Below are 19038 nucleotides of genomic sequence, written 5' to 3'. Positions count from 1 at the left end.
AAACACACACAAGACACAGAAAGGACAGAATAATTTTTGCCTACGGAAGCTATTCGATTAACAACATATACACTTGACAATATGATGGGTGTTTGCAGGGAAAGCTTGCTTGCTTGCTTGCTGTCACTGCTGAGCATATAACTACCAGAGACTGAGAGTATGGTATGGTAACAGCGCTATTTAAAGCCTGCTTCTAATTGGAAGGAATTGTATTACTTTACTTTCACACTCAGTTGTGGAGAAAGATTTGCACACTGTAAAAATCCTGCATTGAAAATGTTACTCGCAAAAATGTACTAAAAGTAAAAGTACGCCTTCTCAATGCAGAAAAATGTCATCCTGTTATACTATTGTATTATATCATAAGATTGTTATTACTCATGAACATGCAATATGCATGAGTAATAACAATGCAATGTCTTTGGCTAATAGATCCCGGCATGACATCATGTCTAAAGTCCACAACAAAGGAGAAATGGGTGAAGGAGGGCCAGGGTAGTAGGTATGGACGAGCAGACAGCACAGTGCTCTGGGACCCCATGAAGTTTAAAGCTGGACTTTTTGTCAATTGCACGGTAAAAACACTCTTAGTGTCATCATGTCACAGTAGATACTAGCTCACCATAGGCAATTCTTCTAAATGATGATCAAGTGGTGTATACACCCAAATGTGCATTTCCCCCTTTGCCGTGGTGTCTGACACCACAGACTTTAGTGGGTAAAACTACTGACTGCAGTCAATAGTTTAACCATTAAGTCTGTAGCAAGCAGTAGGCTATAAGGTATACGGAACAGTGAAGTATAAAAAATTGACACAGATTTTAACAGAATGAATTTAGTCTTATTTTCTTGGTATTCATTTGACATAGCCCACAGATGCAGTGATGATTGCTGGGTAATATGTGCGTGGCTGCCCACCCTTAAGTTTCTATTTGATCATGTGACAAGACGAAAAGACTCCAGAAACAATCTGACAAGTAGACTAGCAGAGCATGTGTAGTCATGCCATTCAAACATAAAAGTAGTTTCAAGAAGAGACAGGAGATAAAAGAACAGGAGGAGAGGGTCGCAAAGCTCTCAAATAAGATTGTTTTGGATTTTCTACTGAGGACTTGTCAAAGATTTTGCTCAATGCAAGGCTCGTCGGATGCCTTTCAAATAGGTGAGTAACTTTACAAGTGTTTTTCGGTGGATTTGGTGTGGCTGCCATGCCTCTGTTTAAAAGGCTATTATCATTTCAGGAACACATCGCCGCTGAGCACCTACTTGTGTGGATGTGCTGTGGGTATTAGTACTGTCTGTGCGCCTTAGCAGGCCTGTTTTCAGGACATGGTGTTATTTATGAGTAGGCCACTTTCTTTCTTATTCACCATAATGTCTTGCTTCTCTGTCAAAGAGGAATGTGGTTGCTTGGTTGATTCAGGAGGTTATTGTGCTGAAAATGTCTGCATCATTTGGAGTGGACACCTCCCTGCACTCAGTTGTTTGTAGTGACATTGGTGGATGGGTCCGAGGCCCAAGAGGGTCCAGTAAAGTAAATTACATGTGTCCATTTACTTTTAATGGACACATGTAATATGTTTCCATGAATAAATCCAATTAATCTTATTTCCATACTGTATAGACACTTATTTTGAAAACCAGACGTTGTACATGTGTATCCTCACACTAAGACTAAATCTGCACAATTAATGTAATTGCAATTGCGATGTCGCCGTGTTGCGATTACATAAACGCAAAAAAGTGTGCGATTTAATAAAACAGAAAAGATGTGTATGACGCTCTCTTCTGGGTGCACTGCAGTTTATCATTATTTCAGCCCATACTGAGCTCTCACATGTGCCCTAAAACAGATAAGCCTACATGTAATGAGAAAAATTATTCATGAGCAGTCTTCGAGTAACTTTTAAGACAACACCTACTGTAACCCACCTGCCCACTGAATCGTTTAAAACATGGTCTGACTCGTCACAGGCAGCAGAGAGAAATGCCAGCATTAAAAAAACTTTGACCAGCTACAGCAGATCATTAAATGTTGAACAATATAATTATTGACTGTCGAGGGTTGGGTTGTTTTTCAGTTGTTTCCTATGTTTATGTAGTTTCTGGGTTTCACTTGTGCTTTGGTTTTGTGTTCTTGTTTTTCCCTGTGTTTAGTCTTTAGTTGTGGGGTTCGTAGTTTAGTTATATTCTTTTGTTCATTCGCCTGTTTAAGTTTACTTAGTATCTGTCTGGTCTCTTATCTTAGTTCTTAGTCCTGCGTTTTAGTTCTTTGCCTCAGCTCTTGGTCCTGTGCTTTAGTTCATGTCCTATGATGATCTGTCTGTATTCCTTTGCTTTGGTATGTTTTGTCAGCAATGCACTGAAGTCATCTGTGTATGTTTTATTTGTGATTTCATGCCTTGTGTATTATGTGAGCTTTACTTCTTGTTTTAGTTTGTAGTTTTGTCTGCTTCATGTGTCACTGTTTTCTTTGCTTCATGTGTCGGCTGTATGGATGCTTTAGTGGATTCACCTGTGTCTCGTTAGTTGCTCCCTCACCTGTTGTATTTAAATGGTTTGCCCCTTCACTCTGTGCCAGTTCATTGTTGTTTCAAGCCTAGTGTTCTCCATGCCTATGTACTCCAGTGTTTCTCGTGCTTTTGTGGATTTACTTTGGATTTACTTTCTGTTGGACATCTTGGATTATTCAACCGTTTGGTTTTTTGGACTGCTCACATTTCCTGTAAGTTTCACCATGCTGCGATAAACCTCACATACTCACCAGTACCTGCTCTGTGTCTGCATTTTGGATCCAAGCCTCTGTTCCAAGAGTTCAGCCAGGTGGCTGACTTTGACACTGACAAGTTAATACTTAGACCAATGTAGAGTCTTTTTCCTGCACAAGGATTTAATGAATAAAAACAACCCACAGAAATGAAACAGCTGTAACTGGACATAATATTCAACTAGTGGTAAAATAGCATACTATCATATGAAATTATAATCAATGTAGTATTTAATATATAAACATTACACTCTTTATTTAATACACTCATGTACAGTTCCTCCTCCAGGTTGTGGATAGAGACTCTGTATTAGACAGATGTACACTGAGCCGGAGCCAGGAGGCCAGTGTGCCAATATTTGCTCCTTCTAGCTGCCTCCTCCGTAGAGCAACATGTTCCCTTGTTCTGTTTACATGTTTTATTAGATTGTTATAAATATTGTTCATTGTTAAACTTTGTTAAAGATGAGGAATGCACATTTCAAAATGTCAGTATTTTGTGCATTTTCCTTGATAATTAAGCAAGTAGACTCAGAGTACCATTTGTTCCATTAAATCAAATCGCAGTCGCAAATTGCAATATGTCCACAATAATCGCAATATGACTTTTTCTCAAAATCGTGCAGCCAAGTCCGACCCAATATGATAAATGTTGTAGGTGGTTCTCGTATCGCGCAACATGAAGACTTCATAGCCTCTCTTCAGGTAGGACTCATACTGCAACACTGTCTTTGTAAAGACAGAAACTGACAGGATAAAGTCACTAACCTGCCTGTCAGCTCGCACAGGTCCGTTTCAGTTACCATAACGACTTGAATACGTGTGCACTCCAAATTAAGGTGTGGCTAGCTTAATTGCCATCTCAGAAACAAGTGACAGAAATGTCTCGGGTTACGTATGTAACCCTGGTTCCCTGAGAAGGGGAATGAGACACTGCGTCGGTTACAACACTATGGGAACGCCTCTAGGCGTAGCAGGTCTGAACGTGAATGAAATCACTCCAGTCCTATTGGTTTGTTGCTAGAACGGTAAGGTGTGACGGAATAACCGGAGGAGTATAAAGCACACTCATCATTAGCTTAAACTATGAAGCAGGCGCTTCAGGCGGGGAGAGAGGTGCGGCGGTTACGACACTATGGGAACGAGATACCCACTAAACCGTGCCGAAAACCCCGCCTGCCCCAGTGTGCAATAAAGTGGCACGACTAAGAGGAGAGCGCACGAGTGCCAGGAAGGTCAAGACTGTAAACCGAATGAATGTGTGCGGAGTGGCCCAGCCAGCCGCTACACAAACATCCTGCAAAGAGGCCCCGGAAAGGAGGGCTTGAGAGGCCGCCATGCCTCTGGTAGAATGAGCCCTTACAGCCACAGGTGAAGGCAAACTGCGCACCTGAAAGGCCAGGGAAATAGTCTGAACAATCCAGTTGCTAATAGTATGTTTGGGTGCAGGGAGCCCAGCCCTGGGGGACCCAAAATACACTAGCAGCTGGTCAGCCTTCCTCCAACGGGAGGACCTCAGAGTGTAAATACTCAGTGCTCTGACAGGGCAGAGCAGATGAAGTCTCCCATCACATGAGGTGGAGGATGAAATGCCTGCAGCACTGTGGACCCTGCCGCACAAGAAGGCACTTTAGGGATGTATCCTGGACGAGGGTGCAGTATAGCCCTAATATTCCCCGGGGCAAACTCCAGGCTTTGCGGGGAAACCGAAAGCGCTTGGAGATCCCCCTCGGAGAGGTGATAGCAAGGAGAAAGGCCATCTTGAGGGTCAAGTGCTTAGCCTCAGCTGACTCCAGGGGTTCGAAGGGCCCTGGAGCGGAGGAGGGTCTCGACTACTCCAGCTGTTAGACCTGCCTCTAGGTACTGTGCCCCCTCAGGGGCCAGACCCACAGTCACCATACGGCGGGGCAAGGGTGAAGAACCCGGCCCTGAGTCTCCATTCCCCGGGCCTCAGCCCCTGCCTCGACAGCAGGTCTGCTCCCTGATTCTGCGTCCCCGGGAGATACATCGCCCTGAGCGATAGTAACCTCTGCTGGGACCACAGGAGGATCTGACGCCCCAACATCTTGAGACAGTTGATATGCCACTTGGACTGATGCACCTGCCAGGATCCCCTTGCAAAACGGCCGCCCATGACCGCGCCCCAGCCCGTGAGGGGGCGTCTGTCGAAGTGACCAGCCGGCGACAAGACCCTCCCAGCACGGGCCCCTGGGACAGGAACCAAGTTTCCTTCCAAACTGATAGGGAACGAAGACACTTGCGCGTAACCCAAATCAGACGGAAAGGATTTCCCCTCAGGGAAAAACCCTTGGTCCTTAGCCAACACTGCAGGGGTCTCATGTGCAGCAGTCCAGATGGTATTACGCTGGATGCAGCCGCCAGGAGACCCAACACTCGTTGAAAGTGTTTTATAGTGATGGCGTGGCCTAACTTCACCCCTTTCACGGCAGCCAATATGGTGTCGACACGTGCCGGAGACAATTGTGCCCGCATCGTTGTCGAGTCCCATACTACCCCTAGGAACGTAGTCCATTGGGTGGGCGCCAGCACACTTTGCATTGAGCCTCAGCCCTAAACGCAGCAGATGAGCCAGAACGACATCTCGATGCCGAACCGCCAACTCTCGAGACTGGGCTAGGATGAGCCAGTCGTCGATGTAGTTGAAAATCCGGATGCCCTGGAGCCTCAGCGGGGCCAGTACTGCATCCATACACTTGGTGAATGTGCGAGGGGAAAGTGCCAGGCCGAATGGAAGAAGCCGATACTGGTAAGCCACATCCCCGAAGGCGAACCTCAGGAACTTCCTGTGAGAAGGACGGATGGAGACGTGGAAATAGGCGTCCTTTAGATCTATCGTGACGAACCAATCTATGGCAGTGCGCAGGACCCACGGAGAAATGTTCGTCAGGCTCCGCCAAGCCTCTGCAAAGTCTGCCAACGGAACCAGCCCCTCGGGGCTCGGTGTCTCGTGTGATCTTCTGGTGGACCCCTGAAGCCCCAGAATGGCAGGGGAGAGCCGCCGAAGATCCACGGTGAGTGAGTCTGAACGCAGCCTGACTGCAGAACCTCGGGGCAGGCAGTACGGCGTGGACTTGATGGTGGCAGGTGCGTCCCAAATGTGTAAACGGCGGTGTTACGGCCGCCGCTGGCTGCCTTAGAGTAGTTGTGTTCTGGAGTTCTCTGAACAGTATGCAAATCCCCGCTGCGAGCACCTGTTGAGGATTGGTTCCCCTGGACCTAGAACCACCCACTTCCTGGTTGCTGTTTGCTGGCGTCTTATTGGTGTGGCCGAAGATCCAACCGAACCTGCCAACCAGGACTCACCAATCAACACCAGCTGGCCTACTAATAGTTTGTGTTTCTGCAGTTGGAGGCGACTGTGAGCCAGTGATCAGTTCGCCTTGTTGTTGGTTGTGTACCCTTTTGAATTTCTTGAGTGTTGAATTTACCTGTTTCTGTCGGTTGCCTGCTTAAGTGACTCCTGTCAGTTAGAAACCTTGTGAACCACAGAGTGTGAGTGGCACTCTTTAGGGTTGAACATTGTCTGTTTGGTTACCCTACATTCTTGTAAATCATGTAGGTACTGACCTCCTTTTGTTCAGTGTTTTTTGAGTAGAGAGCTGTCTTTGGACACTACCTCCTTTTGTTTCTGTTTTTTTTGTCAGTACCTCCTTTCGTTGTGTTTTAAATCATTTAATTAAACAATTGACTCAAACCTGAATTCAGTTGTCCTTACCACCTTCATCTATCCCAAATACCTTGTTACTGCCCTACCCTAATGAGCTGGGTTGTAACAGGCGGGATAACATCACCCGTTGCCATGGCGGAGGGGACCTCGGTCGGCCTCCGGGGGGGAGCGGGAGGGGAGAAAGACTTCCTTACCCCGGTCTTCAGGACCTCTTCCCTGAGCTCCGTTGGGACTGGATGATGGTCCTCAGATCGCGTCTCTCAGAAGGCTGAGGTTGAGAGCGTCACCTCGCTGCCCCAGCTCCTCAGGGGGGACCCTGAGAAGCGACACTCTGCTTCCTCTCCTCTCGGTAGGAGCTCGTAGAGGGAAGGGACTGAATTACTGTAGTTCAGTGATCGGGGTTTGGAAAGCCGTGTAGAGAAGGGTCTGCCCCATGATTTACTCAGTTCATCATGTAAATCGGGAAAGAATAGCAGAGACCGGCGTGGAGGTGGCGTGTGGTGCTTAAGAAACCTTTCATCAAGCTTACCACTGCTCCTCCTGTGGCCAGTTGATGTTGAGCTTAGCCACGGCTATAGTCACCACCTCCAGCAGCTCGTCATAGTCGGGCGCCGCCTGATGACGCCGCCCCGACACCCGGAAGTCATCGTCCACTACGCTGAGCAAGTACGCCTCCTCGGAGTCGGATTGCTGCAGCCTCTCCGGATCCAAACCGCGAACGGGAGAAGCCGAGAAACGGGCTCCCGAACGAGGAAAGGAAGCATCGGAGCCAGCGGATGAAGGTCGGGAAAAAGCCTCAGCCGTCCCGAAATCCTCCGAAAGATCACGCTGTGAACCCCATGAGTGAAGCCGCTGGGCTGCCTCAGCGGCCGCAGGGCCCACGCCACGGGGAAAACACATCCGGCCATCCTCGGAAAAGAGAGCCATGCTGTACCTCAGTACCCGCATGGAAAGGGCTTCGCAACGGGCGCAGGCAGCCCCCTCGAGAGCTGCCCGGGCGTGCTCCATCCCCAAACATGAGACACACATCTCATGAGAATCTCCATCCGTGATGTACCGAGGGCAAGGAAAAACACACCTTCTGTACATCTGGTTGCCGGACATGCTGGTAGACTTCTTCTTCAGGTAAGAGACACTGCTTGTAGGACTGGAGCTTTCTTCAAACAACATACAGAGCGCCTGCTGAATAGAAAAAAAGCTAATGATGAGTGTGTACAGGTGTGCTTTATACTCCTCCGGTTATTCTGTCACACCTTACCGTTCTAGCAACAAACCAATAGGATTGGAGTGATTTCATTCACGTTCAGACCTGCTACGCCTAGAGGCGTTCCCATAGTGTCGTAACCGACGCAGTTCGAGTTCCCTTGAAGGGGAACACTCAAAGCGGGTCAGACCGTTTGTTGCCTTTTCTAAGAAGTCAGCCACAGATGGTGTGGATGTGCTAGTAGACAATTCAGCAGAACAGTGTCTGCAAACGGTAACTTTTGCGTCTTTCTTGGACATTTTAAAATGCTTCTACACTGCCGACATGTCAACATAAGTGTTTGGTAAATTTTAATCTGTGTTTTGACTTATTAGGCCAAACACCGAAAGTGCTATTTTTGCTATTTTCGGCTGATTAATTCCGGTGGCCGAACATTCGGTGCATCCCTAGTATTTACTGCATCTAATGTCATCAGTTCTTAAACTGTGCACAACAAAGAAACAAGGCAGGGCCGCCGCGTGGCATAGGCTCGGTTTTGGACTGTGAGCTGCACTTTATTGGAGCTGCTGAAGTTAACATGTGGATTTGTGGTGAGATTTCTGCATGATCAGTAGTCTCTTTGGTTGGTTTCGGTTTTAAATGCAGCATGCAGCAACTGTGTCTGTCAAACGGTCTAAAGGGGATAGAATATATTCCAATATATTCCAACAATGGCTACAGAATGCCTGAAAGCCTTACTGCATTATATTCTATTAAATTTTAATATTTTCAATTGTCACCTGGCCCCACCTGAACATTGTTTCCCTTTATATAGATGAAGATAAATCATAAATTGGTGCAGAAATATTCACCAGAATGCAGGAAGTCTTTAATGCTTTTAATTTCCTGGTGGTGGACCCACAGACCCTCCTCTTTATTTGTCCCTTCCACATTTGAAACTATACCAGTGCTCTTGCATTTCAGGAAATTTACCACATAAATTTACTACAAAGCAAAAATACAGTATCTGTGTGACACACCGTTTATGAGGGGACACATTCCAAGAACCCAGGTTAGGTTTAGTCTCCCAATTTAGGCTATGATATGGAGGTTGACAGGCTATGTGGAGGCTGATCACACTTTTTCATTATAGACCATAATTATTGACTTGGCTGTTCATCTATAATGCTAAAATTGTGAGTTTGGCTGCTGAACTTTTTTTTAACAATTCCTGAGGATTGAGGAGAGATGACCTCAACCACTGTGGTGGACTTTTTAGGATTGGGCATTGGGCAAATCTTGCAACACTGTCAGGACCGGCCCTGAAACACTGTCTGTGTGTGTGTGCGCATGTGCTTCGTAACTGTGGAGCCCAAGGGCCCATTATAACAGCCTGCACGGGCTCGCTGATATGGCCTTACGCTGCTGAGGAGGGCCATAGTGATTTTGCACTGAAATGACAGCTGACAGCAGCAGGGAGGAGAACAGATTTTTGAACAGAAGTTGATAGTGACCATATGATTGTCTGACGGAGACCATTTCACAATCTGGTTGGTTTAACTACTGCCTCACACAGTGCTAGTGTTGTAGAGTTTATCGAGACCGAGAGACAAGACCAAGACCAGTTCCCTACATTACATGACACACATGTAATAAGATTATTGGTTGCATTTTAAGCAATAAGTTTTACATACAATTTATTGATTGATTTGTTATGGTTTTGACTAGTCTTGAAATAAAATCCTGAGTCCTCAATGTCGGAGACCGAAGACAAATGCGGTCGAGTCAGAGACGAGATCAAAAAGTGGTCTTGAGACCGGTCTCGAGTACTACAACACTACGCATTGCAACACATCTCCTTCACATAGAGTTGATCAGGTTGTTGATTGTGGCCTGTAGAATGTTAGTCCACTCCTCTTCAATGGCTGTGTGAAGAGGAGGGGTTGAGACCCCGATGAGGACGACGAGCATGCAGATGAGCCTCCTTGAGATGGTTCCTGACAGTTTGTGCAGAAATTCTTTGGTTATGCAAACCGATTGTTGCAGCAGCTGTCCAGGTGGCTGGTCTCAGACCATCGTGGAGGTGAAGATGCTGGATGTGGAGGTCCTGGGCTGGTGTAGTTACACGTGGTCTGCGGTTGTGAGGCCGGTTGGATGTACTGCCAAATTCTCTGAAACGCCTTTGGAGACGGCTTATGGTAGAGAAATTAACATTCATTTCATGGTGAACAGCTCTGGTGGACATTCCTGCAGTCAGCATGCCAATGTTGATGAATGAGTGACCTTTTATTGTGACCAGCCTAAGGCACACCTGTGCAATACCCATGATGTCTGATCAGCATCTTGATATGCCTCACCTGTGAAGTGGATGGATTATCTCGGCAAAGAAGCGCTCACTAACACATTGTGACAGATTTGTGAACAATATTTGAGAGAAATAGGCCTTTTGTGTACATAGAGAAAGTCTTAGATCTTTTAGTTTATCTCATGATGAATGGGGGCAACAACAAAAGTGTTGCGTTTATAATTTTGTTCAGTTTAGTTAAATACCAGCACTGGTCACACTGTATTATTGCCAACCATGTAGCGACCTCCCTGACAAGTGAGAACACAACAACAGAGAAAAATTAAGATGACACTTAAACATGAATTTTACTGTCAGACAAACAGCCACCATTTATGCTAAGTAGATAAATAGCCTACTAGTAAGTTTCAGAGTTTACGCCAATAACAACAGATAAATATGCATGTATTATTCATAATTAATTATCCAAATGTGCTACTCATTCCTTGTTTACCAAATTAATAGTTTGTTTGCATGAGAAATGTCTCCTGTCTGATACATTGGGTGGAGAAACAGTGTCCTCATAAATTTCCCTGGCAGGTGAGGTATGGAAAGAGTGATGAGACAGAACAAGGGAGGATCAAACACACGGAAACCATTAGTTCCGCTGCTTCTCTGGCCCACTGCAACAACTTTAAAATCACTACAAGCCGAGACCTCACAAGTTTTACGACGTTGTGGTACTTGTAGTGTAATTGAGGGCCAAACTCCTGCCCCCTCTGCTAGCTAGCCCCTGTTCCTGCATGTTTCCACAAAGCTGAAACATACTGTATGTTCCTGTAGTTTGCGGTCCATATTGCAAGCTAAATCGATATCTACTACTATACTGGATAGTGAAACTTGAGTGACTTGTCATTTTTAAATCATAAAACATTGCATTTTTATATTGTGATTCTTCTGCTACTGGGTATACTAATGCTTGTCCTCCCAGCTTTTGCTAGCTTTCGACAACTACAGCTCCAATAGAGAGCCAAAACCGGTATGTATCAAAATCTGTTTCCCTGTAGATATGTGTTTCCCCTTATTAAACCTGAGCCCAACCTTATCCCTAACCCCAACTGCTCTGCTATGCCTAACCATTACCTAACCTAAGCTCAAGGAGAAAACTACGAGGAGAAAAAACAGACTTGGACATAAAACGGGAACTTCTAGGTTTTTCCAAGAAAGAAAACCTCATTCAAAATAACATTTCTAATAACGCAAGTTACACAAAATCCAGCCCTGGAACATAACTTGCTCACCACTTTTACATGTTGTTGTTTATTTAATATTTGTGTTTTTAGTGGCCTTTAACAAACTCACTGGCTGGTTGCACGATGAGCTGTGAAAATCACAGGGTATGGTGCATTTTCCTAAATCAAGTTGAGTTTCTTAAAATTACCACAAACTAACTAGCATACAGACAACCTAAGGGTAAGTATATCAGTATAGTAGTGTTTGGTGTCAGGGTCTCCACAAATATAATGAAGCTGCCGTCTACAGTTTAATTCAGCCATGGACAGAGCTGACAGAGGTTTTAGACAGGAGAAATTACAGTGAAAAGCTGGAAAAATGACATAAGGATGGTTGTAGATGTGTCAAAAAAAGTATGTGCCTACCACGCTGGAAATTTTACATTGAAGCTGTAGGTTTCTATACACCAACAAATGAATTATTATTTGTTAAAATTACAAAGGGGGTTCACATTTTAATAGCATAGATCAATCGATATGAATTTATCAAAAGTTTGGGATATGTTGCAAAAAGAAAATAGGTGAACTTGGAAAATAATGGGTGCTCAAAGTTTACTATCCAGTATGTATGTATGTATATATGTGTGTGTGTGTGTGTGTGTGGCTTAGAATATGGATAGGAAAACCTGAGGAAGATGTTTAGGAAGCGTTCTTCAGAAAGACTGATGAGAAAATTCATTCAGACACAGGAACTACAAAGGCTTGCTAGAAGAAGGGGGGAACTTGTCTCTTCATTTATGAAAACATGTCATGGGAAATGGCGTTTATGTTTTCTGTCCACCAGTTATCCTTCTGGTACTGTAGAGCAGGCTGATATTCAGACACATATTTTCAGAGACTCCTGAGCATAGCTGCACATCTGCTGGGACTGGCAGCCAGATGCCGTGCCCTCAGCCAGACCTCAGCCCAGACAACAAGCTCCACAGGCGGTGACTGGCGTCTCCCATCCCGCTCTACGCTGTTTGCCCTCAGAGCTCAGGGCTATCTGCCTCTACTGCTGCCTCTGTGCCAGCCTGACAGATGCCCTGTCAGCGCAGATGCGAGTGGTGTGGGGGCGGCGGGGGATAGCAGAATAGAGCTAAATCACTATGTAATCAACGTGTGGTTGGGAGGTGATGGGGGCTCAGCGGGCACGCAAACATTTACAGTTGGCCAGGCAGTCCTTGTAAACAGGAGTGGTTGTACAAAAGAGGCAGGTTGAATAATTGATAGGATGTAAGAGGATCTGGCTTTGGGGGATTTTGGAGCATTGATTCTGGCTGAGAAGCAGTGAGTGGATGGTGGGGGTTGGGGGCTTTCCTTGTGCTAACCTTTATAAATGCTTTTCTCTTTCCTTTAGCCACTACCTCGCCCAGCCTTAGTGATTCTGTGCATGCCAAGTATGGTGTTTTCTGTCTGCCTCCATTCCTGTTCAGCCTCTGTGGTGCACATATGTTATACACCACACCTCTCTGTATGTTCTCCTTTTGTAATGCTTTTCTGTGTGAAATGGTGGGTAGCCTAAGCCATCATGCCAGTGCATGACAACAACATAGCCAGAGAAAAACAAAAGAGCAGATGGCTGCAAAGAGAGAGAAATAAAAGAACAAAAAGATATAATAAGAAACATGCAAGACAAACTGCATTTAAAAAAAAAAAAGAAGGAAACAAATTAGACAAACAGGAAGAGGATAGAGGGTAGAGTGAAGAACACTGTCATAGCAAAACATTTCATTCTATCTGCCTCTGGCACAAAATGTCAGAAAACAACTCATATAAGTGTGCGAGATTTCCCCATTTTACCTGGATGAAAGTCATTAATAATCCACTCCTACACACCAAAACATACATATGCCACAGACACACACACACACACACACACACCATCTATGCTGTGGTAACCCTTTCATCTCGCCAGCTGCAGGGCTCATAAAACGAGGTGATATAAATAAATTCACCAGACTGGTTTCAAGCCTTAGTCTGCCAAGAAACACACACACACACACACACACACACACACACACACACACACACACACACACACACACACACACACACACACACACACACACACACACACACACACACACACACATACGTGCACTTCACAAGTACACACACATACACACAAACACAGACACAAGAGCACACACTGTTTCACAGGCTCTTTTGACTTTGCCCACTTCACATTCACATCATGTCCGCAGACTGAGAAACAAGCTTATCTGTGGTTGTTTCACTTGAGCTGTATTTTGCAGAAGTAGGAGAAAATGTCTTGAAGTCTTATTCTTGTCTCATCAAACAGACCAGGTATCTAAATGTGACATTTCTCCACACTGGTCACCGGTAAAAAAACTTGCAGCTGTCTTGTTATTGTTGTGCAAGTGATGGGCACTCGCACTATTCAAATGCAAATTGTCTTTGAACAAAGTTGTACAGCTACCATCAGGTGCTTTGACTGTATATTGCCTGTATTTATCAGAAAACATCACAACATTGTACTTGCATATTGTATAGTACGAAATCAGAATAATTTCTACATCAAAGTCACACACATCTTCATACCCAACTGACTGCAATTGCTGCAGTAATTTAAAGTCCTGGTCTTGCTTTACAGTAACACTTTGCAATTAGCTATGATGGCTATGCTAATGCTTTCCCTCCTCTTGGCTACTCGCTTTGGTTTCCCACAGAGCTCATGTGTCTGGGGAAAGTGAATAAAGATGAGGTCTTTTTTGGACTTAGTCTTGCTCCGGGTTTTGCTTTATCTTTACTTCAAATGAGGCCCATTTTGTGCATGAAGTAACTGAGAACAGTGGGTGGCTTCTCTCAGACAAGAGACATGTGTTTGTTTGGCATTGGGTGGGTGGGTTACATCATCTAGCTGTCCGCCTCATGGCCATGCGCTCCTCTGTGCCGACACAAGACAACGCGCTAAGACCATCATCAGAGGAAATTAGCTCAGTAGCGTTGAAAGCGCTCGCTTCTCACAATAGCCACTGGCCATGCTAAATCATTAGCCTGTCACTTCGTTGGGGTTGAGTCCAATTATTCTCCCAATCCGCCTCCAAACCAAATTGCATTATTGCAATTATATCCATTGCATGACATATTGTCGTGGCGAGGTTGTATGAGATGGGAAAGGAGGAGAGGGGCTGTGGGGAAAAAACGTGGGAGATGGAGGGGCAAAATAATTTTGGTGACATTATCAAGCACCAGCGAATGTCCCACTGTCTGCTAGCTGGCTCTATAAAAGGGCATATCGATTATGTTTTCTGCTGTAATGGAAGTTTGTATTTACCACATAAACATTTCTCCCAATCACCCCTACTCTCACTTTTTCTTATTGATTAAGATGTTTCCATGTCAGACTTTGTTATGGGACCTATTCTTGTTACAGCCTTTTTCCACTTCTTCCTCTCTCTTTCTCATCACTCTCCCCTGTCTTTCTTTCACAGAGTCTCTCACCACAGCTTTTGCTGTCACAGCACTCTGTCATCAGGCTGTCAGTGCTAATCAAGGTGCTGCTGATGATTGTGCGTCAGACCATTATCCAGACCTTCCACTACATTGAAGTCGAGGTGTAAAACAACGTGGTCCTGTCAAACCTGCTGCTGGTTCTGTTGGTGTCATCTGCTTGAACTGTAGATCATAGTTCCTGCCATGAGAGTCAGTACTGCTGCTGGGATGTGAGAGCATCATACTGAGGTGTTCTGCAGTTACACTGACTGACTTCATACTACTGCACTGCAATCTCTAGCTTGATACGCACATTGGCTTCCAGTTGCAACAGTGGACTCCAAATTATGTCCAAAAATAACATTTCTGCTTGCGGATCAGCAATCCAAGTGGAAGAAGTATTAATATTAGCAGCAACAGCTTCACTGTGCAGATTCCAATTCTCCAACAGCTAGTTTAAAAGTTTACCCTTTTTAACCATTAGTGTAGTGAAGGCTGTTTTTCGACCTCCTCTTACCCTGTTTCTTGCACTGGACAACTGTGTTAGTGATGACCGATACCAAGCAATTACAGTTACCAATACTGATAATTTCTTAAATGAGTATATGATTTTTCTAAATAACTTATTATTAGAAAAAATAAAGATTGTTACACTTAAAGACAAATCACACGACATACCAGCAATTATTAAGAATAAAAATGTTTGTGCTAACACCCCCGCTATGTTTCTTTTCTGCCATTCTCTCACAAGTTTGGTGGCGCTAGTTTTCGTGTAGTTTTAACGCCTTCTCCATATGTATGCGATTCAGATTTTTTCTTTTGATACTATGTTTGTTGATATTTGGATATAAAGATTTCTTTCAAAAGGCTCCCCACCGGGTTCTCGTGCCACATAGGTTTCCACGTAGGTTTCCACAGTCATGTGACAGGGCCAGCTAAAAATGTCAGGGCTGTTTATTGGCACAAACATCATACAAAAGTACTGAAAATTACTGGAAGTGATTCACCCATCCACGTTTTGTATTATATAATTTTATTATTTATTTATTTTTAAAAGAATCAATACCAAATGAGTATCGAAGTATCTGTCCCACAGTATTGACCGCCCATTCCTACTGTGTGTACGTGTTTGTAAGTGTGCCCTTGCATGAGTGCCTGTGTCTGTCCGCAGTGAGACCTTGAACACAAATGTAATTAGACTTGGTAATGATGTGGCCTGTTTACAGCTTAAGCCCTCTGCTAATGATAAATGCGCTTGACATACAGTATGTAGTCCAGACTACACTTCAAAATGAAGGTGTGGGACAGTTAGGCAGCCAGCAGTAATGTATCATTCTTTTACATCCTGGACCTCCTGCACAGAGACCCATATCCTCAGGGATGTTTTGGACTGACCACAGTTTTGACAGCTGACTAATCACGCTGGATCTTATGGAAAAACGGAATATTTTCTGATGATACAGCTATAACAGATGTGTTTCACAGCTGTTGCTTTTATTGCTATGTTCATTATAGTTAAAATGTTTTACTGTGTACATTGTAAACTTGTTGAAATTGTAATAAACTTTTTCTCTTGGTTACACAGAAATGTCCTAGAGACAAGTTTAGTAAGGGACTATGCATTTAACACTGGCAGAAAGCCAGGGGCTTGACATTATGAAGAGAGAGAGAGATGCCATGCTATCCAGAGACCAGACCACCTGCTCTCCCTCCTTGCGCGTCATCCTGCCTGGGGTCACAGTGGACACACACAGCAGACCTCCACTTCAACTCCTTGGAATCTGACTGAAATGCATGTTCCCCCTCATTAATCCGCTAAGTATGTGTGCAATGTTTGCATTTACATGTGGTAGTGCGTAGCAAGCAGTATATGTATGGTCCTGTGTCTGTGTATGTGTGTGAAGAAGCTGATCTGGCTCCCCAGGGGATGAGATGGTGGGATGGTCGGTGCTAGGTGTGTGGTGATGTGACAGCACTGGGGCAGAGCAGGCGGTTGGTGCAGCTCCATCTGTGGCCCTTCTGTTCCTTCACTACCTGACCTTTGACTGTCTTTAGATGTTACATGACAAGGATATCTGAGCCACAGCCCTTTAGGGCTGCTAGTGCTGCAGACTTAGTATACACAGAGGTTAGCTTGGTAGTAGGAATGTGCATGATGTGGGTCCAGTAAATCACACCTCCTGCCAAAGGTCAAATGACTGTTGGACTCAGGAGTCCATGTATGTGTGTGGATATTTTGTGGAGGCTTTGATTCACACTTGACACTGTGCTAATGAGAGAAAAAACTGTCACTTCACAGTGCTAATTTGGGTGTAATATCCCAAAGTCAGCCAATCCACTGAGGACAGGAGAAAGAGAAAATTAAGCATCTGCTTCATTTCCCTAACTGGCCATAGCCAGACTCATTAACAAGAACTATGTTCATACAGAGAGACTCTATTGAAGCCAGGGTCCTCGATGAAACATGCACGGAGCCAGTTAATGAAGTAAAGCACGTAGCAGACTATAAAGTCTGCATCACAGCTCACCTCTATTTGAGGAGTCCATTGGTGGCAGATTAGTGACAACCAATGACTTAACTTGAAGGAACCCTTCATAAGATCAAAGGGACTGATTTTCCAGACATTGCAGCTGATGTGTGTTTCCAATGAGTATGAACATCCTTCACTAAATTCTGTGGTGATGATGGTGAGCTGCAAGGCTGGCTTAAACAAAGCTGCCAATCAGGCTGTTGAGCTGCCTGGAAACATTTCTGGGTCACTGAAAGTGAGAGCTGAGCTCATAACAAATGGACGCTGTTGTCACTGTGGAGCCACAGAACAGATGGGTGCAGATACTATTTATGCCATGGCAATGGCAACAATTTCCATTAAAGAGGTTAGTGAGGGTTAGGGGAATCAATTAGCTTTGGATGGGCCGATGTTCTTAAAATTCATTAGTGACAGCCTAATTACAGAGGAACAATGGGCTGATCTGCAACAATTAATAAACTTATTGTAACAAAAGTAGCGTTGAGAACCCATTCATCAGCTAATAGCTTATTACTGAGTTGATACAATCAGCTATTCTGTAATGAGAGATGACAGAGCTAGAAAACATGTGGGGACGAATAGGACATGTAGATCCAATATTCTGAATGTAGGCATAGAAACACATGGTTGTCAATGAACAATACATTTTATATATATATATATATATATATAAATATATAGATGGCTTCTGTCAATAAAGGTAGTTCTTATCATGCTAATGAATGTTCAAGCGTCCATTTTCTCTGATCAGTTGGATTTTAATTAGTTATTTACATGTATGTAGTATGTAAAAAAAATAAAATAAAAAAATAATTCCCCCTCACACCCCTTGCGGGGTGGTATGTGTCATCCTCAAGCTCGGGTCCTCTACCAGAGGCCTGGGAGTTTGAGGGTTCTGCACAATATCTTAGCTATTCCTAGGACTGCACTCTTCTGGACAGAGACCTCTGATGTTTTACCTGGAATCTGCTGTAGCCACTCTCCCAGTTTGCGGGTCACAGCCCCCAGTGCTCTGATTACCACTGGCACCACTGCTCTTACTTTCCACATCTTTTCTAGCTCCTCTTTCAGCCCTTGGTATTTCTCAAGCTTCTCTTGTTCCTTCTTCTTGATCTTGCTGTCGCTTGGGATTTCCACATCTATCACTACTGCCTTCTTGTGTTTTGTCGATCAACACTATGTCTGGTTGGTTAGCCATCACAAGTTTGTCAGTCTGGATCTTGAAGTCCCACAGGATCTTAGCTCGGTCATTCTCAACTACCTTAGGAGTGTCTTCCATTTTGACCTTGGGACTTCCAGCCCATACTCATGGCAGATGTTCCTGTACACTATGACAGCTACCTGGTTATGGCGTTCCATGTATGCACTTCCTGCCAGCATCTTACACCCTGCTGTTATGTGCTGTACTGTCTCAGGGGCATCCTTGCACATCTGCACCTGGGGTCCTGCCTGGTGTGGTAGACCCCAGCCTCTATTGATCTTGTACTGAGTGCCTGTTCTTGTGCCGCCATGATTAGTGGTTCTGTGCTGTCCTTCAGTCCAGCCTTTTCCAGCCACTGGTAGGATTTCTTGATATCAGCCACTTCTTCTATTTGTCTGTGGTACATGCCGTGCAGCGGTTGTCCCTCCATGAAGGTTCTTCATCTTCCTTGTCCTCACCCTCGGGTTTCTCTGCTGCCTGAGGTATTCACTAGCCCTTCATCTTTGGGGGCCATCTTCCTGATGTACTCCTGGATCTTCGTATATGTGTTGATGGCTCATATCTTGTTTTTTCCCATTCAGAACTTTTCAGGACCTGCCTCACTCTCTGTAGGTATTTGGCTGTGGCAGACTTCCTTGCTGCCTCCTCATGGTT

The 19038-nt window shown here is 44.7% G+C and overlaps 1 protein-coding gene across 6 annotated transcripts in view; it reads right to left on the bottom strand.

Moving 5' to 3' along the window:
• LOC119896965 (C-type lectin domain family 4 member G-like) overlaps positions 1-19038 on the bottom strand; it is a 317840-nt gene that overhangs the window by 234867 nt on the left and 63935 nt on the right. The gene's annotated exons all lie outside the window — the stretch shown is intronic.

Source organism: Micropterus salmoides, unplaced genomic scaffold (genome assembly GCF_014851395.1).
Source record: "Micropterus salmoides isolate LMB-PRFRI ecotype aquatic unplaced genomic scaffold, ASM1485139v1 Ms_hic_scaffold_11, whole genome shotgun sequence".
NCBI classification, from domain to species: Eukaryota; Metazoa; Chordata; class Actinopteri; order Centrarchiformes; family Centrarchidae; genus Micropterus; species Micropterus salmoides.
This window is presented reverse-complemented; position numbering and strand designations above follow the sequence as displayed.